We start from the raw sequence: 23,579 nt of genomic DNA on the forward strand, positions 1-23,579 counted from the left end.
GCTTTATTGTTTATCAAGCACATATTTCTTTTTTTTTTTTTGGACATGAAAAAAGTCCATGATTTATTTTTAAATGGAAAAAACAGATTGCAGGTCAGTTAAACACAGAACTGAGAAAAGTGAAATTAGTTATTACGTCTAGCTTGTAAACAGGGATCTTACCTCATCATCTCTGAAGGTTTGTTAAATGCCTACCTCCAGCTGACTCTGAATATTGATTTGTTTTTATATTATAAAACAAGTATTATTCCATTATAGTTATTCAGGAGAAGTCACCTGAACAAGCTGAAATAGCTCAGTTGGGAGAGTGTTAGACTGAAGATCTAAAGGTCCCTGGTTCCATCCTGGGTTTCAGCAGTAGTTTTGGGTTTTTGCGCTAAATAGAGTTTCCTGGCAGTCTTAACCAAAATATAAGCTTTAAGGGGAATATTTGGTTATTATGTTTTGAGTGGGTCTATGACTTTTCAGGGAGGGGTGGTGTCAGGTGCCCTGGTGGGCCTTTTTACTAAACCCCCAATACCTTAGTACTTCCTGACTGTAATAATAATAGCTAACTTATCTTGAGTACTTGCTATATGTCAAGCTATACTTTAAGCATTTTCTGTGTGTTAACTTATTTAAAATGACCACTAAAATTCTTGATAACTACTTGTTAAATAAATGAACAGTTTGATGCCAGAGGCCTGGCATGTGGTTGGTACAAAATGACCTTTCAAGCACATATTTCTTAAATATACATTGTAGATATATATGTATATATGTCTATATATCTTCTCTCCCCCACACACTCTTAACTAGTATCCAAATGTGTAGAGAATTTGTATGCTTTATCTACCACTATATTAATGATTCACACAGAGTTTCATCTCTCCCTAGTTCTTTCCTTTCTCTTTTTCTTCTGCCTAACTCCTTCTCATTCTTAATAAGTCAGTTAATTTATTATTCACATCTTTTGGGAAATCTTCTCTAGGTATGTTTTCTATGGGTTCATGAAGCACCATTTCCAATCCTTATCATGGCACTCACTACATTGTACAGCAGTTTTCTGTTTCTCCAGCTGAGCAACACACAGACAGGCTTTCTGGTGTTTGGCTATACTTGTCTCTGAACCATTTCCCTAGGAAGAGGCCGTGAGAACAGCTCCATTTCTCTGCAGATAGGAGGAGACGATACCTTCTCCTTCCCACGGGACAGGGAGAGATGCCTTCTTCTTCTGTGGCCAAGGAGCTCCTTTACAGGGACTCTGTCAGGGCTCAGCCATCCAATCCCCAGAAAAGCTGAGCTTTGTCTACCATCTTGCAGTGACTGTCATGTGAGAGCCTGTGAAGTTGTAGGAAGCAATAAATGCCACTGAGCTGTGAAGGGATGCAAGAGCTGCCTGGATAACAACCCTGTAGCTACTATAATGACTTAGATTAGAGCAGAAGGAAATTCCAGTCATTTTTCAGTCTGTCAGTATTTCTATTATCCTCAAGACTGAGCATGAAACATTCATTACACCACAGCCTTATTGATTCAACTGATGAAAATATATTGGTATTAATAACATGAAACTCTAAGGCACTGGGGATAATAAAACAATTGATTGGAAACATAACGTGTTTGAGAATATTTTTATGTGGTAGTTCCATGAATTTCATTTCCATTCATAACTAAGCCAGCAAGTAGGTGATTTGGGCATCACCTCATCAAGCCATATAACCATCTTTATTTAGTATTTACATGATTATCCAGAATAAATAGTTTGATCGGTTGTTAACAACAGAGTTTAATTTGAGGCAAAATGAAGAAAATCTGTTTGAAATGACTAACTCACTGATTAAAAATATGGAGCTTGGGTTTTAAATGGCTTAAATATGGTCATTGAAAATAATGTTCTTTGGGGGTATTTTTAATTTTGTGTCCTCTTAGGAAGTTTCAAAAAACAGAGTATCCCTTTTTTTTGGGTGGGGGAATCTAACTTAAGTCTTTATCTTTTGGTATTCAGATTATTATGATAAGGCATAGGAAAAGAGAACTTTTTATTATAGATTTTTCTTTGTGGCTACACTTTTACCTTGAGAAATATTTTTTTGATCATTTTCTCAGTTCATATTACTCAATAAGTGGCTACCGTCAGCTTCTGGCAAGAATGAGCTCACCAAGATGTATGATGTCAAAATACACCATTTTCTAATGCATTGAGCAAAATAATTATAAAAATTATGAATTAAAAAATATCTAAATACCACTAACCTCCAATCAATTTTGCCATATTGTTTTCTGGATTTTATTTCTATGTGTACATATTCTATGTCTTCATATTTAGAATGTCATATGTGTTTAGAATACATATTTAGAATGACATTCATAAAATGTATTTTGTTTTATTCTTTTATAATTTTATCACAATTTTCTTGTTTTTATATTAATTTTATGACAGTATAATATTTCATACAACTCTGTAGTTGTCCCTTCCATTTTTCATCTTGTAAATAATATTGCAATGGAAATATTTATGCCTATGTGTTTTCCACATAATTTATTCTTTTATTAAGATATTCCTATGAATAGTTTTACTGGGTCAAATTGTATGACATTTTTTTAACCTCATAAAGTACATTTCCAAATTACTTTTCAAGAGGGTTGAACAAATTAAATTTCCCCTATTGGTGTATATAGTTAAAAATATGTTGGTCAGGATTATGGATTTTTACTTAAAATATTTGTTAATGTACCATGTGAAAAACAATACCCTGTTTCTCTTGGTATTTTTGGTGGTTTCAGAGACTATTAAATGTTGGTTTAGCAATTGTCTTTGCTCTTGTGTGAACTGTCTTTTCATATCCTTTGTTTACTCATTGGGTGTAAGTATTTTTGTGTCAAATTTTATGAGCATTCATGTTTGCTGCAAATATTTTCTTAGTCTTTTGTTTTCTCTCATATTTTAGTTATGTTATTCTTTATTGTACCAGGGATTTAAATATTTACGCAATTGAATCTGTAGATTATTTATTGTTTACAATTGTCATTTCTCTAAAGATGGGCATAATATTTTTAATCCTATAGTCTGTTGATTTTCTTTGATTAAAATTTTATAGTTGTCTCATAATGTAGAATTTATTGTGGTAAAGGGGTGAGATGATTACTTCATATTATGTACTTTTATTCTTACATCAATTATTAAATAACAAAAGATCATTTAAAATGCCCTGTTGGCAGTATTATATTTTTGAAGCTTATTTGATAATATGCACTGTTGAGTCAGATAGTGTTCTAGGCACAAGGAAATGAAAATGGTCTCATTTTGGTCATTAAGGAGCTCAGAGTTTAGGTGAGGATGGAGATCAGGGAACAGTTTCTACATAACAATTTTCTGGTATTTCACACTGACCACTGAGTCACTATGATGGGAAACTGAACTCTGTTCTCCTCTGGTTTCTATTTCCTTTTCTTTTTGTCACTCTCATTTGCTCTTACCTGTTCTTTTGTTCTCCTGCTCTTGCATGCTCTTTGGCTTGCTTTTTCTTTCTCACTCTTTCCCTTTTCCCCTCCTTCCTGCTTTTTTTCTTTCCCTCCCTCTTTATTCTTCTTCCTTCCACCTCCATCAGCACTGCTTTCTTCCTCCAAACTCCCTCCCTCTACCTCTCCTTTACCCATACCTCCTCCAGAAAAAATAAATTTTGTCTCTCTCTGGAGAGACATGCATTTCTAAATCAATGGTAAGGCATTAGACAAAGCATGGTCTTAGGAGCTAAGCCAACTAGAATTCAAATCTTGGCCTTGTCTCTACCAGTTGTATCAATCTAAGCAATTGCAGGAAGTCCTTACTTTGCTCAGTTCTGATATGCATAAATTTAAATTCCCACTGTTTAGTTTAATAATACTAGTCCTTCAACAACATGGTTCAAATTTAAGTTACTTCAGTATATTGACTGTGAGTAATTGCATAACTTATAAAATTCACTACTAGCTTCTCAGACTACAAATCAAGTAGCTGTGTTGACTTCTTGTGTTCTAGTGATAAACCAAGATGAGTTTTTACAAAAATGAATAAGCAAAAGAGGAAACTGACCAAGAAAGATGAAAGTGCAGCAAAGAAATAAAATGATATTTCTGGAAATGAACTGAGCATAAATGGATTTATTAAAAAAACAGCTGACCTTGAGAATACTGACACTGACACCATTCAAGAGACTCCAGACATACAGTCCAAGGAACTTAGTGAAGATGAGCTTATGGACAAAAATGAAGAAATTGGTGGTGATGAAAAGAATAAAGATATCCCAGAGGACATGATGTCAGCAATAAACTTTACATTAAAGGAGTTCTTGGAGATATTTCACAACACGAAATGATGAAAAGGTGAAATGTTAGAAGGTCATCCAAACAGAAACAGTATGACAATTTACGAGGAATAGAAAAGATGCTCACTCTGTATCATGTTATATAACAAGAGGGTAAGCACTGTTCAAACTACTCCGGATACATTTTTTGAAGAAACTAAACACTTTAATTCTCTTAAATTACAGTGTCCTAAATAAATATTGTTTTACTATTTTTCATTTTGCTATACATTTATAACAGACAGTTATAGAGTTCTTAATGTTTTGAAAAACGTTTTTAAAGGTCACAAAATAAGAGTAATATGTTCCATTGATTATTAAGATTGTTTTGCAAGATTTCTTGTATGGTCATTTTTATGACCCCAAACTAGTGTGCAAAGTGGCAACTGCCTATTCTTAACTTCTCTAAACTTTAGTTTCTCTGTCTGTGAAATGAAAGAGGATAACTCATAGGAATATTGTGAGAGTTAAATGAGATAATGCATATAAAGTGCTTGGAGCAGCTGGAATTTGGTAAAGTTTCAATAAAAGGTAGCTATTATTATTATTATTTTTGCGGTACGCGGGCCTCTCACTGTTGTGACCTCTCCCGTTGCGGAGCACAGGCTCCGGACGCGCAAGCTCAGCGGCCATGGCTCATGGGCGCAGCCGCTCTGCGGCATGTGGGATCTTCTCGGACCGGGGCACGAACCCGTGTCCCTTGCATTGGCAGGCGGACTCTCAACCACTGCGCCACCAGGGAAAGCCAAAGGTAGCTATTATTAATGTTAATATCATTACTATCAACCAACAGGTAAAGCAATATGGCATAATTCTACCAAGTTGAGTTTAATGAAACTTTTATTGTTTAAGCCAAATAGCTCATGCAAAATATCAGAATTAAATGAGAAAACATAACAATGACTTAGTAAAAACGTAAATATTTTTCTAGCCATCAGGAACCTGCCTCCCCTCCAAGATACTCACTCTAAAACAAATCACATTGTCAGTCTTGATAATAAAATAAAGTGCTTTAACTCACCTTCTTGGACTTACCTAGACTAATTTCAGGAAGTTCAATTCTTTTCTGTTCAAGCTCTAGTATTTCATTTCTGTTTTCTTTTTGTACTAAGAAACACCAGTATAGAGGAGCCCAGAATTCATTATTAGAAGAGTGGGGAGTTGTGGCGGGTGGAAATTTAATCAGATTGCACTCTATGGTATTTCTATAGAAGCTCATAGCTATTCTCTGGTTGAATTGTACCCACCTATTTATAAAAACATATATTAATGAACACATGGGAGAGAGAATTTCATTAAAATCCATGTCAATTTAGCCATTGTTTTCAGACTTTTTCCTTCTTACATTTTTCATACCAAAGTAAGTATGGTTGATTTAACTTTAATGCTTTCTCTACTTTAGTCTCAAGTCATTACTTAGAAATAAAAAAAAAAGTGTAGTTCTCACAAAGCAGGGAAAAATATAGAGTATATATATAAAGACTCCATTTGTGATTAAAACTCAGTGGTTCCCCATTGCCAATGACCAAGTAAGTCCACATGTGTGAACACAGCACTAAGGCCTCTCTTTTTTAGGTACCGTCTTGCTCATCCACCCTCATCTAATACTCCACCCTACATTTCAGCTACCTCATTTCCTTCCTGTCCTCCAAACAATGTTCATTCCCCACTCACTGTCCTTGCTGTTTCCTTCTTGTCTTAAATGATCTTCCCTCTCTTCTCTGTCCAAGTGATGCCCACTCTTCAAAGTCCAGATCAAGCCACATCTCCCAATGAGGTCTTCCTCACTGTTCCATTTCCCACCAACCTGAGTTTTCTCTGACCTTCTCTTAACACTTATGGTTCACACCAGTGTTCTTTGACATTGAGTCTTTCAAGGACTTGTTATATTGCTCAATCATAGTTTGAGTTTCTGGGGGTCTCACAGCCTACTGTATATTTCCATTTAGTTTACAACTAGTTATACACAGAGTTTGCTAGTGTGGCTCCATGAAGGCAGAGGCATTGTCTTGTCTGTACTCTCTATAGTGCCTAGCATATAGTAGGAGCTCAATAAATAATTATTAAATAAACAAAGAAACAGATATAATTTAGCATTTTAAAAATGTCGTTCAACCTGATTTTTCCCCTCCATGTGGGGAAATATGTCTGCTTTAAGCATTCTAAAAAAAAATCCATCATTTGTTTCTTTCAGTCTTTTTGGGAGATAAACTTCTCAGAGGGATGTGTCAACAAGCTGGGTAACTATTACATAGTGTGTCACCAGCCCCTTTGTGTGGGTCCACGGGGGACTGGTATTCTCCTTAGACAGGTTTATAGAGTCTTGAACCACAATAGAGTTAATTTTTATTTTAAATTACTATAAGATATGGCACAGTCAATTGAAATGTGAAAATGTAATCAAACTTTTTTGTTCTACACAACAAAGATAGCTAGCTGAATATATATATATATTTTTTTTTCTTTCAGAATTGACTATTTTCATATAATTTAGATGTAACCTAAACACTCTCCAATCAGCTAATTCTAGATGACATTGTCATTCTCAAATTACAGCTGCAGAACGAACAGTATCAGTAAGCTGTACTGTCTTTTTAAGTTAAATGTATTTTTCTGTAAGTGCATATGTGTTGACTATATATATATATACATACACATATACACACATATGCATATACACTTTATATATATCTATTTGCCCCTTAATACAATCTGCTACACAATTTCTCTTGAAAATAATATGTACATTGATATAATACAAATAAAAACAAACCACAGCGAAAGAAAATGTAAACTTCTTAGATGTTTTATATTCAGGTAAGAGTGACAGATAGGCTGAGATTTAAAAGTTCAAAAATGGATTTCTGAGGGACTCATGGGTGGTCATTTGAATGTTCAGAGGAGAACAGGTAGGGAGTGTCTAGAGTGGAAGGCTCAGTCATGTCCAATTTTTCAATCTTTCTCACTTTATTAGTTTAAATTGACATCAATAAAAAGAGGCGAGAGGATCTTCAAAGTTTTCCTGAGTTAAATATGTCTACATTAGTGGCGCTGCATTTGATGGACCAATAAAGTGAAACTATAATCAAATACCTATCTTGTCATAAATTCCGTCTTGTCCTAAAGGATTTTCAACTTGCCAATCAGACAAACCCAATTTAAATGATGGCTGCCTGCAGTTTCACACAGGTCGACCAGGCAGAATCATCCAGCTGCGGCCCAGCCCCAGCCAGGTGATTACACCATATACCTTTCAGGATCTTTGTCAAGGGTGCTGCCTTACTGGCTTGATTACCCACCCCATGAAGACCACTGTGCTCAGCTTGTGGGGTAATGAGAAGAAGAAAAAGTTACCTTTTTTCTGTGCTCAATCACAACAGAATGGAGGAGAGAGATTGCATTGAAATAGAAAGTTCATCTTGATCAGACAAAAAAAGAAAAAAGAAAAGAAAAGAAAATGACCCTGTCTTTGATTTTATGTGTTGGGAGTGTGTGCACATGAGTGTAAACATTTCAAAAAGACACTCTTACTATTCTAAGACACTTGTAGGACAGCCTTACACAAATATAGCGTCTTTTTCTTTCTTTTTCCCTTTGATTGGAACTATTGAAACCAGGCATGTCTGATTTATGAGGCCATTCCAGCTCCACAGAACACAAAGTCACGAGGTTTAACATAGTTAAATGGTCTTTCTAGCACATTTTATGAGACAGTGCTAAGCTGCTTCTCAGGCCAGACTATCAATCACCCCCACTATGACCACACTCAGGTAGGACCAAACTGGAATTCTGAAACATTCCCAGCAATTTTTGAGCTGTCACTTAGCATGAGGCCCTACTTTGCCAAAGAAATTTATCAAAGCTTAAATTCATTCATATTCCTTGCAGTTTTCTTGCGAGGCAGCAGCAGCAGGGAACTCCTTATAGCACTCTTTTAGAAAACTGATTATAATTTAGGGATGGCAGTGAAGATTCTTACGCAGCATAAGAAATAACAGCAATAACCTTTCTAATTACAAGAAAGACTAATGCATTGACTGAGAAAATCACTAGAAAGAAGGACTGAGCTCTTTCTTGAGGCTGTAGCTGCTCAGTAAGAGAGTAGACCTTGTGCAGAACATAAGACTCTGTGCAGAGTGAGAGAACTCTTAGGGTGCTTGAATTGGAGGGAAAGAGTGTCCAGCCAAATGAAATTCTATGTCCAGTGGAGCAGTCTTGGGATGGAAGTTTGCACCTAGAATTTGAAGCCTGGCAATGTGCCACAACTAAATGAGGCCAGATGCCAATTCTAAGGTGGAAAACCAGGCAGAGACTAGCCATAGTTATCAAATGGTCTTCCAAGGCCTTCAAAGTTGTGTGGCCAAATTTTAATTAATGTGTAAAATTTACTTTTGCTGCAACCAAGGATATGTACAGTTTGGATATGTACAGAATGCCTGTACATTAGAGCATTGAGATAGGATGGTTGTGTAGCAAGCGTAGAGAGGGTATGAAATTTTCTGCCATATTCCAGTGAATAGACAATCTTCCTTTGTTGCTGGCTTAGTCTCTTCTTTTGCTCATTCTTTAAAATATATTATTCACTTAGGAATGCTTACCCCCTTCTTTTTCCTACACACTATCCTTGGGCTAGTGCGGCTTTGTCTGTGGCTTCATTTAGCACATAGGCACTGATGACTTCTCACAGGTCTTGAGTCATGATCCTACCACTCAGTACCTCAGTGATTAAAGAAAAGCTACTTTCTGTATAAAGTGGGAATTATGCTATCTGTCTTACAGAGTTGATGTGAGAATAAAGTAGTGTAAGTAAAGTACCTGCATGCAGTCAAGTGTAAATAAATATGAGTATTACTATAGGTGAATATGCCTCTAGCCCAGTTCCTCAGCCTCAGATTTACATATCCAACTGTCTGCTGGACATCTCCACCGGATAATTTATACACACATCCCTGGTCATTCCCACAGTTAACATCCTCTCCCTAAACTTTCTCCTCATGTCTTCTCTGTCATCAGTTAATGACTCTCTCATGAACTTGCCAGTCATCTGAGGATCATTTTTGATTTCCTTCTCTTTCATTCACCACACCTAACCAATCATTAACATTGACCAGCTTAACTTTGAATATGATCTGAACCCTCTTTTCCATCCTTTTTTACGACCACATGGACTCAGGATCTTTGCAACTGTCAGATTATTCCAGAGTCTTCCAAACTGGTCTGCTTATTTTAAGCCTTGTTCCCCTCAGATGCATTCTTGACTCTGCTGCCAGATTAATATAAGTGAAAGACAAACCTGACCATGCATTTCCTTGCTTAAAGCCTTAAAGGATCTACATCTCCTATAAGATAAAGTACAACAGAACGCAGAGTATAAGGTCCTCTTCCTACCTCTACAGGTTTGTCTTTGCTCATTCCCTACCATACACAAAACCCACATCCTTCCTCCTTCTGATCTCTTACAGTGAAGGTGTTTCTTTTCCACGTTCAGGGCTCATCCCTTACTCTTATTCCTCTGAATCTCTGCCCATCAACTATTTCCCTTCTGTCCTGTCTAATTTCTCTCTCTTCTCACTTGTTCTCCTCAGAACATTTAAATGTTCTCATGTATCTAAACTTCACTATGCTTTCTCCTCTTCAAAATCCTATTTTCTGAGAGAGATGTCTACATGTATGGTTTCCTCCAACTCACTTCCCAACCATCCCTCCTCTCAATTAAACCTGGCTTCCTCCCTTATGAGCTAGGTGAGCCCACTCTCTCCTGATGTTGCATTCAGTGAAGGCCTCCCAGTCCTTAACTTCTTGGCACATTCAATGCCATTGCCTGGTCACTTCTTCTAAAACCCTCTATTCACTGCGTCTCCATGGTATCCTGCATTCCTGACTTTGCATCCATTTCTTTGGCTTCCTCTTTTGTTTCCTTACAAGATTTCTCTTCCTTTACATTTTGTGTTTCTCAAGGTTCTATCCTTATAATCTGTCTCTGGGGATCTCATTTTCTCCCATCATCTCAACAGCCATTTATGTCCTAATGGCTCCTGATCTCTGTCTATAACCTAGAGCTCTCTTCTAACTTTAACCATGTAACAAGTTGCCATCTGGACATTTCCACTTTGAGATTTAATGGGTACCTTTAACTCAATATGTCACAAACTGAACTCATTTATGATCTGTTTTCCCATCTTGAATGCAAGCTTAGTGACAGTGAGGCCTTTGAAACACTCACTGCTGTTTTATTTTCATTAGAAGAGTGTCAGGAATTGAGTGGGCACTTGTTAACTCTTTGTTGAATGAATAAACAACAACTTTATCTCTGTGAATGACATCATATAGTTGCAGAGGCAGGAAGTTCAGTTTCAATTTCAACTCCTTCATCTCCCTTACTTTCAAAACACATCAAATCAGTTATCAGTTCACTGATTTTACTTTCTAATGAATTTGTAAAAAATGTTAAGCTTGCTCTACTTGTTTGTTACGTGATTTGTCAAATTCAACCCGCAGTAGAGCAGGAGCCCAGTTCTGATGTAGGCCTTTCTTGCCATTTGCAGCCTGTCTCTAGCTCCAGTTGGTTCCTAAAGAAAAATCCAGAAGATCATATGGTGCCTGATTCCAGCAGATTCTGACCTGTGAAATTTCATTTCATGTTTAAAATTCATTGTAGGAAGTAGTGACCATGCTGTTTCTCAGAAAGTAATTTTTAAATGTAAAAATCATCAGTGTCAAGAGGATTTTCCTTTAAATCTAATCTGAGGTGTTAATGTACTTTACACTCATGTTCTTTGTCTGTAATGGAGGAGAGGATGGTCCAAATTAACTTTTTTTATTGTAATACAAAACCAGAATTTCTCTTAGAATCCTTGGAGGCCATGATCAGAGAGGGGACCAAAGAAAGCTTGGGTTTATAATAGCAATGGTTAACATGTATTAAGTACTTACCATTAACCAGGAACTGAGTTATTCTTCATATAACTCCTGTAATTCTTGGAACAATGATTTAAGTACAATTATTTCCATCTCTGAAAGCTAGAACACAGAACGTTTATGTAACCTAGCAATGTGCATACCACTGGGAAATGGCACCCTGAGGTCTGAATCAGTTTAGAGCAGTCTGGTTCTGGAGTCTCTGCCTTGGGCACTGCTATAAAGCTTTTATAAATGACAAATTTATTCCAAACAATGTTGTTACTTCATTTCATATCCATGACTTTTTCTTTTAAAAACAGAGCTAGAAAATATGTCCAAGAAAAGTAAGAGACTGATTTTGGAAGGGAAAAGAATGGTCATTAATCTAAAGCATTCTTTTCATAACCCACAAAACCAACCGTATTCACTATTAAGACATCATGAGTACCTTGGTGCCGGGGGCTACCTAAGGGTTAGAGATGAAACCAATAGGAGATCAGTTCCCTGTATTAAGAAATCTGTGCCTATCATGTGCTTAATGAGCTTATATCCTAGGAAAACAGTTGAATGAAGTTTTTGCCATATACTATGATTGTTTAAGAACCTGAAAGAAAGTTGGGAGAAATATCAAGCAGCCAAAATATTACTTATAAACTTCAGTATTCTCCTTTTTGAAATCCCAGGGCTGTAGCTGGGGAGTGAGAAATGCCCATAACCCAAGTGGGCCCTGACCCCCTTACCTTAAACTATGTAATTAATACGACTCCAAATACTAAACACTGTGCTAAATACTTATAAAAGCCAACCAAAGCCAGTGTAATTATCTAAAATGAAATCATACCATAGCACTCATTCAAAATGTTTCTATGGCACTAACGACCTGAAAGATCAAGTTCAATGTCTCTGATATATTACTGGTATATAAGACCATGTGTAATTCAAGCCCAACCAACATCTCTAGCCCTATCACCTCCCGCTTTCTACCATTCCTATCAAAATCCCATACCTTATCCCCTTAAACACTTGCTACTTTGTGACAGGAAGCCATGCTTTTAGATTTCTGTTCTTTTGAACAAACTGTTTCTTTTATCTAAAGCTATGCTGTCCAGTAAGGTAGCTGCTAATGATTTAAATTTAATTATAAACTAGTTAATATTGATAAAATGAAACATGCAGTTCCTTGGTCACACTATGCACATTTTTAAGTGCCCAATAGCCACATGTATTGGATAGTGCAGATACAGAACATTTTCGTCATCATAGAAATTTTTAAAGGACACCCTTGCTTTAAAGTACCTTGATTTCTTCTCAACCCTCAACTTCTGAATCCTTTAGAGTCTTACTCATTTTCAGGTTTCCACTAAAAAGTGACCCTGTTTGTGAAGCCTTCTTTGATGCCTCCCTATAAGCTATTTCCCATTGCATTTTTCTTATACCTCTGCTACAGTGCATATCAATTCTCTTATGGATGTGGTTATTTAGAAACATGAGAGAAGGGACTTTATGTTCTCATCTTTATATTCTCATCACAGTTCCTGAACTATAGTGATGATTTTTTGGATGAATGAATGGTTTGAGGTTAAAGACAAAGCTCCCTGAAATTAATTTTATTTTTCTTCTTCATTCCTGTAGAGTAGGAAAGAGAATGTTGCATAACCTTTTCATGGTGTTTCATGGAAGGTTGAGAAAGCAGGAAACCAGCTTTCTGACCCCTCTATGAATTCATAAGGTGTGCTGGGCTCAGGGGACTTGAATTTATTGCAACCTGTAAGTCTTCCCTGATTTCTGACAGGTGAATGTGGAGGTGGAACTGGTGTTGCTTCAACCCACTTCCCTGTATCGATATGCCTTAACTTCTGCCTTATCCAATGTTCTGCATCCCAATTTATATAGATTTTCAGGTGAAAGACATATACGTACATGATACCAATTAACCTCTGCAAATGCCTCATGTCCTAGGAATTTTGTAAAAGAAAAAGGTTTAATTGTGTGGTTAATATGAACAATTTTGTAGCAGTCACAATCTCTGGGACTATAAAATTACATTTGTGTGCTTTGAGAGATCATAATCCTTGACTGTTTTTATTCCAATGAAGTCATCAATAGAAACAGAAAAACAGATTCATAATGCAACATAAAATGTTTTAAAAGTTATGAAAAGAATAATTTCCTTACCTCATGGCAGTTTAACAAAGGAAACTACAGAAAGCTATGAATAGATTATGAAAATTATTTTTAAAAAGGACAAATCCATTTGGTATGCTTTTAAGGAGGTCTTTTGAATAGACTAGGGAAAGTGATACAGCCTGGCATAGCAGAAAGAAAACAAGCTAAAGATACTGGAGGACCCATGTTCAAATCTCAACCCAGCCAATATACAGACCTTCCTGAATCAATTTTGTTGAGAAAAATAGGTTCTGGGTTATGCTCTGATAGCTATAGAAATAAGACAAGGAACATTAAATCTCTCTGTTTAATTAATAAAACAAGGAGAATCTTAAATTTCCACAGATGGACTGACAAAATTTTTGAGTAAGATCAGATGCTATCCTATGGACCATTCACATTGGAATTACTGAGGGAGGCAGGTGATTTTATTAGCTTCCTAAGGCTGCCATAACACAGTACCACAAACTGAGTGTCTTAAAACAATAGAAATTTATTTTCTCACAGTCTGGAGGCTAGAAGTCTGATATCAAGGTGTCACAGGGGCCATACTCTCTTCTAACTTCTTGTGGTTGCCAGTAATTGTTGGTGTTCTTTGGCTGGCAGCTGCATAATTCCAATCTCTGCTTCCACAGCCACATGGCCTTCATCTCTATGTGTCAGTGGTGTTCTTCTCAGTATGTGTGTTTATCTCTGTGTCTCATCTCCACTTGTAAGGATACCAGTAATATTGGATTAAAGGCCCACCTTACTCCAGTATTACCTTGTCCTTAATTACTTCTGCAAAGACCCTATTTCCAAGTTTGATCACATTCGCAGGTAGCAGGAGATAGGACTTCAACATAAGTTTTTGGAGAATATATTTCTACTCATAGCAATAATTATTAAAAATTCAGATCCCTAAGGCCCACTTTAGACCTACCGAATGGTCCCCTGACATTTCCGATGCAGCTTTCCATGTGACTTCAATATACTGTAAAGTTTATGAATGCTAGTCTAAGAAAACAATGAAAAGCTGGGATGATGGACCAGGATGAGGATGAAGCAAGTAAGACATTTTCCTCTGATACAAAATTAGAAGGATTACCAAAAAAGTCAGTAATCAAGGTAAATAATATTTTAATGCAATTTAAAAAAATCAAAATTAATGCAGAACAGTCTATGGTGAACAAAATATCAAAAATTTAATAAAGATAGGATCAGTATTATTGATTATTTCCCTTTTGCCTCAGTCTCCAATATAGCTTGGTACTGCACTGGTTACAGGCATGGTCCACTGAGAAAGGCTACCCTCTAGATAGTTAAGAACACTATTGCCTGATAAAGATGTTGTCTTGTAGTTCCCCAAGTTTCTCCAGTGCACATCTGCCTTGTAATAGTGGTATTTAGGGAAATCAATGAAAAGGACTTTGGTCCACATTTGGGTCACAGTAAGCAAGTAAGAGAAAATTCTCATAGAAGTGAGATGTGAGTGAGATGATGAATTAGAGGGAAACAAGAAATCAGCCTGAGAGGTGACTAATTGAAATCCAGGCACCTCAAGAAAAACAACCCTGTCAATATCGGGTGGAGTGATAGGCAGACATTAGTTCTCCCCTTCTATGTGAGATGGGAGATTTAGCCATTTACTACATTTGTTATTGAAGGTAAGGCAATTATAAAAGGCTAGAAACACTTGGCAACTTTGAGTTGAATTTCATGTGGTATCAGGTTAGTTGGATATTATATTCATATCTAGTAGTCATACTGAGACCATAAAGCCATGACCTTTGAAAGCAGACATGTTAGGGCAAATCAACTGTGAAGAGAAACCTCTCAGGGAGTAAGTAGACCCGAAGCAGGGAGACTCAGGGGGTCTGAAATCTTAATGAGCTCTTTAGATGGACACTAAAGTTGACCGAAACTGCTGTGCACACTCAAATGTTATACACTGAATAACCAATAAAGTCCCTTCTGAGGTCCCCCGGGACCTCAGATTTAGTCCTGATTTAGTTTCCCACACACTGTTTGCCATCTAATTGCAGATCTTGCAGATCTTGGACTGGGCTGGTCTCTCAGTTACCACCACTACACTTCCTATCTTTCCACTGTTTTCCTTTACTCATAAATGAAATATAAAAGGTTTTTAAAACCTTTCTTTTGGGGAAGTTACCTTTATTTTTTGATAATTATGCTTCACAGCTCCACCAAATTAAGTTGTAGACTTTCTGGATTCTTCTTTGTAACAGTCGGGTTACCTAAATTGTATATATGAGGAGAGGCTTAGTCCTTATCAGAATGTTATAGATAAGAAAGATGCCAAGACAATGGCAGAGGTATTCTAAATCAAGAAGTTGGAGGGTGGGATGGGAGTAGGCCCTAAAAATAAGACCTCTGTGCAGATTTAGGGCCTTTCACAGTTACTATGCCTAGAGATGATATTATAACCCAGGAAGTGTTGGCAGGGAGAAGTAAAATATTCTCTTGTTTATCAGCATTATTTCCAATTCTATTAAATATTTTATTGGGTCACTTCCCCTTGACAAATTCATAGATAATTAAAAAAAGATAAATATATTAAAAATTAAAATTGAATAAAAAGAAAGCAATAAAAGAGTAAGGAAAGAAGACTTTGACCATGTCTAGAAGTAGCCCTTCTCATTATTTATGATACAGAACAGCAGGCAGCACACTGAAATGGAGCAAAACCCGGGGTCAAATTCTGTGATCTTTAGCAAGGATCTTAATCCATTGGTTTTCTCATTTGTAATATGGCAGCTTTAATACCCTCTTCATGGGTTTGAGCTGAGGACAAAATGGGATGCCCTTTATAATGTGTCTGGTGTAGTGTTTGTAGATTCCTTTCCCCTACAGACTCCGGTGATTATGGCTGCTTCACTGATCTTCCCCCTTAATAGTTTGGCTCCTCGTATGTGCTCAGACCTCTGGATTTTAAAAAGGCCTATTTTTAACCAAACCCTTTAGTTTGTGTTGCAAAGAAGCAGATGCAACTCTCTAGAGCTTCTCCAAGTGCTTCTCTTCAGAGACTGGGCACTGGCAGCAGAATGAGATGTCTGGATAAGCCAGAAATCTGGATGCAGAGTTGAAAACATAAGGGATCTTGGCCCCAGAAAGGGTAGAAGAAGAAGGTAGCATTTGTATTTCCCAGGGAAGGAATCAGGGAAACTGGATTTATCCAAGCTCTCCCAGTCACTAGCAACTTAGGTAAATCTCTTACTCTTTCCAAACAATTTGAGGATAATATATAAATTGCTCATCTTAGAGTAATTGTGATGGTTGAAATAAATAATGCATGTGACCATAATGTTTGACATATAAATCTGTATTAGTTAGAGTACATTTTGGCAGCTACAGAAAAATGAATTAACCAAGATACAAGACAGTCTTGAATAGATATTTGTTAAATGGATAATTGGCTCAAGATACCATCTCTGCCCACATTGCTAGATGTTTTCTATAGACTTTATGTATCTTCTTCAGCTTGCAAATTAATTCTTTGTTCTATTCAGTTCTACAAACATTTAGTGAATGTCTACAATACTCAGTGTTAGAGATACAGAAATAAGTATCAGCTTCTTCCTGGAGGAAGCTAATTTTTCTGAATATGTGTATATATATATATATATATATATATATATATATATAACCCAATGTATATATACATATATATGCAAACCAATATCATGATATTCCACATATTATAACTAAAAACACATCATACCCCAAATGGAGGACTATTCCATTGCAAACCACTAAAGTATTGGAAGGTGTTTTCTGAAAGTGAGTTAGACATGTATTTCAAGGAGTTTGTGTTATATAAACTTTAGCTGTCAGAAAACTAGGAGGAGATCATAAAGTGAATGGACTGTGCTGCTACCAAGGGCAAAATCCTTTTGAAAATGGGCTGCCCTTTGGGATCTACCAAGTGGATCACACAGTAAATGCAAACTGATAATCCATCACTGGTGTCTCTACTTACAAATAACATCACAATCTACTAATATAGCCACTTGTGACTAGAACCTTACAGCATTTTTCTTACTCAATTGAATCTTGCCTTTATCTCACTGGATTGGCTGAATACTTTTTTTGTCTGTGACCCAGAGATAATGACTGACACAGAGCAACATCAGCCTGGAATCCCAACCAGAGGAGTTCAAATTAGGTTAACTTTGTGTTGCTAAGGCTTACTCTCATGAAGTCTAGAATTACAGAGCAAGAAGCAGTCATTTTATTAGCTAAATACTGTCACATTTAAACCTTGTAGAAATGTGGCTGCTTAAAAGCCAGTGCAAAGGTAATATTGTCCATTTCATTTTTCTTGTGCAGTATCCAACACAGTGCCATGTAAAACCAGGTGCTTGATAAAGACCATTAGCCTCATTGGGTGAATGAAGTCTGGTTTATGGCATTCCTTAAATAAAGATAGGACTTAGATCACATAAGTTGACCAATATACAATCTCATTATCCAGCTGGTGTGTAATCGATGTTTACCTAGTTCACAATTGTTCCTTAATATTTTCTGTGTCATTATTTAAATTTTCTTCACTCTTCCACAGATGATAGGTTGAGAACAAGCTTCCCCATGAGCATTGCTCTTTAAAGGGCTCTGCTTCTGCCAAGACTATGAACAGGAAACATCCCCTCAGGGTTTTGTGAGGTCTTACATCTGGGTCATCACCTCTGCGGATGTTGCTGCTGTGGTCCAAAGATACAACCTCCTTCCTTATTCTTTGGTTTTCAGGACCATCCAGATCCCTTGTTCTCAACACTATGATACTTATTGCCTGCAATAGGTTGAAACACATATGTTATAATATTTACTGAAATGAAATTTCACCCATAATTTTAAAAAAATCAATAATGTTCTCTAGTCTAAAAAGAACTGAGGAGAAATAAAAGTATACAATTAAACAAATTTATTATAAAATAATACACATTTAAATATGTAAATGTGGGGAAATGACTACACTAGAAAACAAAATGAGGTAGTCAGTTGCATTTGCATGAAGAATTGCTGTGAATGCCACAGCTACAAATGTACTTTGACACAAGTTTTTTGCATTGGTTACTCAAATAGTGTGAGTGATGTTGTTGTCAGTGACAATTTTCTCAAATGATGAAAAACTCTTGGTACAGGTCCAAATAAAACAAAGTATAGTCTTCTTTCAGGTTACATGGTAGTTGTATTCCTGGAAATTCAGCATATATTGAAATGAATCTGCAAAAACATATTTTGAATTTATACATAATACAGAGTTAGATTCTAGGCTTGGAAAATCATCAATGGTTTTCCTTACATGAATATTGAAAAGGGCATTCAAAAGCCATGGACATGGGTCAAAAATGGAAAATGGGATAATTCCTTGTTGTATAGGACTGTACTATGCCTTACAGACTGTCTAGTACCACTAGCCTCAGTCCACTAAATGCCTTTAGGACTTCTTAATAACTGTGATAGCCAAAATATCTCCATAACTTTTCAAAACTTATTCCTTTGAGAACTACTAATTTAAAGAAGTAAAAAATTAAATTAGTCAAAAAAGAATAAGCAGAGGAGAATCCTGGGAAGATGTCTGTAGGAGCAGCATCACTTTTGAGTCTCTCTAAATTCACCTGTAAAAGTAGACAGAGGTGCTAGAAGAAACAACATAGGTAAAGAACAACTATCAAAAACAGAACAGGGAAGGTGAATGGGGAGAGAATTTGAAGTTGCTGATTGGCTTACAGTTGTTAATTTAAGAATAAAAAGATATTATTTCAAATCAGATGTTAGGAAAGAAAAACGGGAAGGAAAAGAAGGGTTTTAACTCTATTTCAATATATTTATGGTGGGGAATCACTAGATAATAATCAAAAAAAGAGGGCTTAAGATGGTGAGTAAAAATATTAGTGTAAAAATAACCATTTGAGCAAAAATGCAAACACTCCTAAATACCAAAAATATACTTAAGAAAAAGAGGACAAAATAGACATGTAATTAAAATGCTGAGATAATTGGACATATATAAATATATGAAAAAAGGTAAATTTGCATCCATCTTTCATATCATTAAAAAGGAAAAAGTTCAAAAGGACCTGAAATTTAAGTTAACAAAATAGAATCCATAAAAGTATTAGACACAAACATGAATGAATTCCTTTATAACCCAGAAATAGGGAAAACATTTATACCATAATTCAAAATCCAGTAGCAGTAAGAGAAGAGAGAAATAAATTTAATTACATAAAAAATTTAGCATGGAAAACAAAAACTGTAAATGAAGGAACAAGACAACAAATTGGGGGAAATATTTTTAATTTTATATCACAAAGAAAGGATTACATTTTTTTAATATAAAAAAGTTCTAAAAATAAAAAGAGAAGATAAAAAAATAAGGTAGAGAAATAGTTTGTTTTTTTCTTAATCCAGCATCATTTATTATTTTTATTTATTTTTTACATCTTTATTGGAGTATAATTTCTTTACAATATTGTGTTAGTTTCTGCTGTACAACAAAGTGAATCAACTATATGTATACATACATCCCATATAACTTCCCTCTTGAGTCTCCCTCTCACCCTCCCTATCTCACCTCTCTAGGTCACCACAAAGCATTGAGCTGATCTCCCTGTGCTATGCGGCAGTTTCCCACTAGCCATCTATTACATTTGGTAGTGTATATATGTCAAAGCTACTCTCTCACTTCGTCTCAGCTTCCCCTTCCCCCACTGTGTCCTCAAGTCCGTTCTCTACATCTGCGTCTTTATTCCTGCCCTGCCACTAGGTTCATCAGTACCGTTTATTTAGATTCCATATATGTGCATTAGCATAAGGTATTTGTTTTTCTCTTTCTGACTTACTTCACTCTGTGTGACAGACTCTAGGTCCATCCACCTCATTACAATTAACTCAGTTTTGTTCCTTTCTATGTCTGAGTAATATTCCATTGTATATATGTGCCACATCTTCTTTATCCATTCATCTGTCAATGGACATTTAGGTTGCCTCCATGTCCTGGCTATTGTAAATGGTGCTGCAATGAACACAGTGGTGCATATAGCTTTTGGAATTATGGTTTTCTCAAGGTATATGCCCAGTAGTGGGATGTCTGGGTTATATGGTAGTTCTGTTTTTAATTTTTTAAGGAACCTCCATACTGTTCTCCACAGTGGTTGTATCAATTTACATTCCCACCAACAGTGCAGGAGGGTTCCCTTTTCTCCACACCCTCTCCAGCATTTATTGTTTCTAGATTTTTTCATGATGGCCATTCTGACTGGTGTGAGGTGATACCGTATTGTGCATTTGATTTTCATTTCTCTAATGATTAGTGATGTTGAGCATCTTTTCATGTGTTTGTTGCCAAACTGTATGTCCTTTAGAGAAATGTCTATTTAGGTCTTCTGCCCATTTTTGGATTGTGTTGTTTGTTTTCTGATATTGAGCTGCATGAGCTGCTTGTATAGTTTGGAGATTAATCCTTTGTCAGTTGCTTTGTTTGCAAATGTTTTCTCCTATTCTGAGGATTGTCTTTTTTTCTTGTTTATGGTTTCCTTTCCTGTGGAAAAGCTTTTAAGTTTCATTAGGTCCCATTTGTTTATTTTTGTTTTTATTTCCATTTCTCTAGGAGGTGGGTCAAAAAGGATCTTGCTGTGATTTATGTCATAGAATGTTCTGCCTATGTTTTCCTCTAAGAGATTTATAGTGTCTGACCTTACATTTAGGTCTTTAATCCATTTTGAGTTGATTTTTGTGTATGGTGTTAGGGAATGTTCTAATTTCATTCTTTTACATGTAGCTGTTCAGTTTTCCCAGCACCATTTATTGAAGTGGCTGTCTTTTCTCCATTGTATATTCTTGCCTCCTTTGTCAAAGATAAGGTGACCATATGTGCATGGGTTTATCTCTGGGCTTTCTATCCTGTTCCATTGATCTATATTTCTGTTTTTGTGCCAGTACCATATTGTCTTAATTACTGTAGCTTTGTAGTATAGTCTGAAGTCAGAGAGCCTTATTCCTCCAGCTTCATTAGCAAAGATATGCAAGTTTCTCTTAACTAGATGTAAGGTAATCAACCTCACCCATCATAATATAAACACAAATTAAAACTGTGCTTAAATACCATTTATCACCTATTAGGTTGGTTAATATAGAAAAGCTAGACAACATAATATTTTGGCAAGGCTGTGAGGAAATAGATACTTTCATACACTGTAGTAGAAATAGAAGATGAAACAAACCCTATGGTAGGACATTTTTCAATACCAAGCAAAGTAAATAATTCACTTACCCTTTAGCCCAGCAGCCAAACTTCTAGGAATTTCATTCCAAAGATATACTGGCAAAAATATGAAAAGATGTAGGACCATGACTAGTCACTGCAGAATGATTATTAATAGGGAAAGACAGAAACAGTATTAATATCTATCAAGGCGGAACTGGACAAACTATGGTATATCCACTTAATAAATTTATATGCAGCTGTAAAGGACTTAGAAAAACTGATAAACTACTGTGAAATATGTTGCAGAATATATGGTTTTGTGGAGAAAAAGAAAAGCACAGGAAATACTTATATAGAATGTTTAATCTGATGCAGGAAGGAATATGGATATACTTTGTTTAAAAAAAAAAGAAAGGAAAGGATAAACTATAAAAAGGAGGTTGTCTATAGAGGGAAAGGGAATAGAGTAGAAGGGACAGGGATAAAAGCTAGACCCATTTGTTTGTATTATAGATTTGACTTTGGAATACATATATAATATATTTTGCATAATTATGAAACAAAATTAAATTAAAAAATCAATCTCAAGACTTAAATATGTACTGAGTTGATAGTATAACCACACAGAGAAGAACTATTCCAAGTGACCTTGAAGCACCATTATTTGCATGTATTTCCTAGTGGGATATAACCTAAGGATAACATTTGCTGAAAAAACAACTAAAGTATTTACAATGATTGTATTTTTGGTGCTAGTGTTGGTATTGCTATCCTGAGATTGGTGTCTGTGTAGTGTAGGACAAAACAAATGAGTACTTACATACTATTCTACCTTTCTCATTCCCAGTGTTTTCAAGAATTGAAATTCTTTGCATAGAAGAAGGAGATATAAATGTAAGCTATAAGAAATTATGTAAAATCTCTATGATCCTCAATTTAATCATAAGTATAAGTTTAAATCCATGATTTATTTTAACTTGCACATATATATAATTTTTATTTCATAACTCTGTTTACTCAAAAGGCCTGGAAACAATGATTTCTCTGTAGCAATAATATTCCTGACTTCCAGATTGTGGTATTAAAAATACCATTTTCCACTACAAGAAAACCAGGGTTTCTTGGAGAACTAACTGATTCCAGGTTTGGGGCAGAAAATGTACCACATGAGCTTGGAACATTTTGTCATTAGTAGATCAAGAAAACTATTAAAGACTACAGAGTCATGTCAAAAGGATTGAGGAGGAAACTTAGACTCCTACTGGTTAAACTTGAGACAATTTGAGCATCGGTAAGGATAAGAACTATAAATTATTGGAGCTTGTCAACGGATTTATGGTTAAATCACGAGTTCACAAAGTTATTTTTTAAAAAAATTCCCATTGATCACTGTTGGGAGATGGTAGTGGACCAAATCGTTATTTTGAAATCTGGCAAATTAGGTAAAGAATAAAACACTTATCCTATCATTTCCCCTAGAACTAATTCACCACATGAATGAAAAGTTGATGAAATAGTTTCTCTTTGTAGAAGTTTTCAGCTCATAAAAAAGAGGGATCATGAAATTTTATTACCATTTTCAACCTCTACTTAATTAATGGATCTAGACATTGATCATTAATGTCTGTTAACAACCTCAAAATGGAGACCATCACACACAATATGTTTCCAAGTGGGAGAACAAGGCACAATCTATGAAACAGCCATGCCAAAAATCAAATCTGAATTTGATCAAATCTCTGTATCCAACTATCAATTTAAGTAATACAAAGGAGAGAGAAGCATATTAAACAGCATGATGGAAATGAATGAGCAAAATCCAAAATGTAGGAAATTCTACACAACAAATGAATGGTTTCTTCAACAATAAATTGCAAGAAAAATAAAGAACTAAAAGGAGAATGCATAGGTTAAAAGAGACTTAAAAGACAGATCACCAATATCTAAGGGTCTTATTTGGATACATATTCAAGAAACAA

At 35.7% G+C, this 23,579-nt stretch overlaps 1 non-coding gene across 1 annotated transcript; it reads left to right on the top strand.

Moving 5' to 3' along the window:
• The first annotated feature begins 284 nt into the window (after positions 1 to 284).
• TRNAF-GAA (transfer RNA phenylalanine (anticodon GAA)) lies at positions 285 to 357 on the top strand. The gene has a single exon. It is a non-coding gene; the product is annotated as a tRNA-Phe (tRNA).
• The last annotated feature ends 23,222 nt before the right edge of the window (positions 358 to 23,579 follow it).

Source organism: Aethalodelphis obliquidens, unplaced genomic scaffold, assembly GCF_003676395.1.
Source record: "Aethalodelphis obliquidens isolate GAN/ISIS:26980383/991018 unplaced genomic scaffold, ASM367639v1 scaffold46, whole genome shotgun sequence".
Lineage (NCBI taxonomy): Eukaryota > Metazoa > Chordata > Mammalia > Artiodactyla > Delphinidae > Aethalodelphis > Aethalodelphis obliquidens.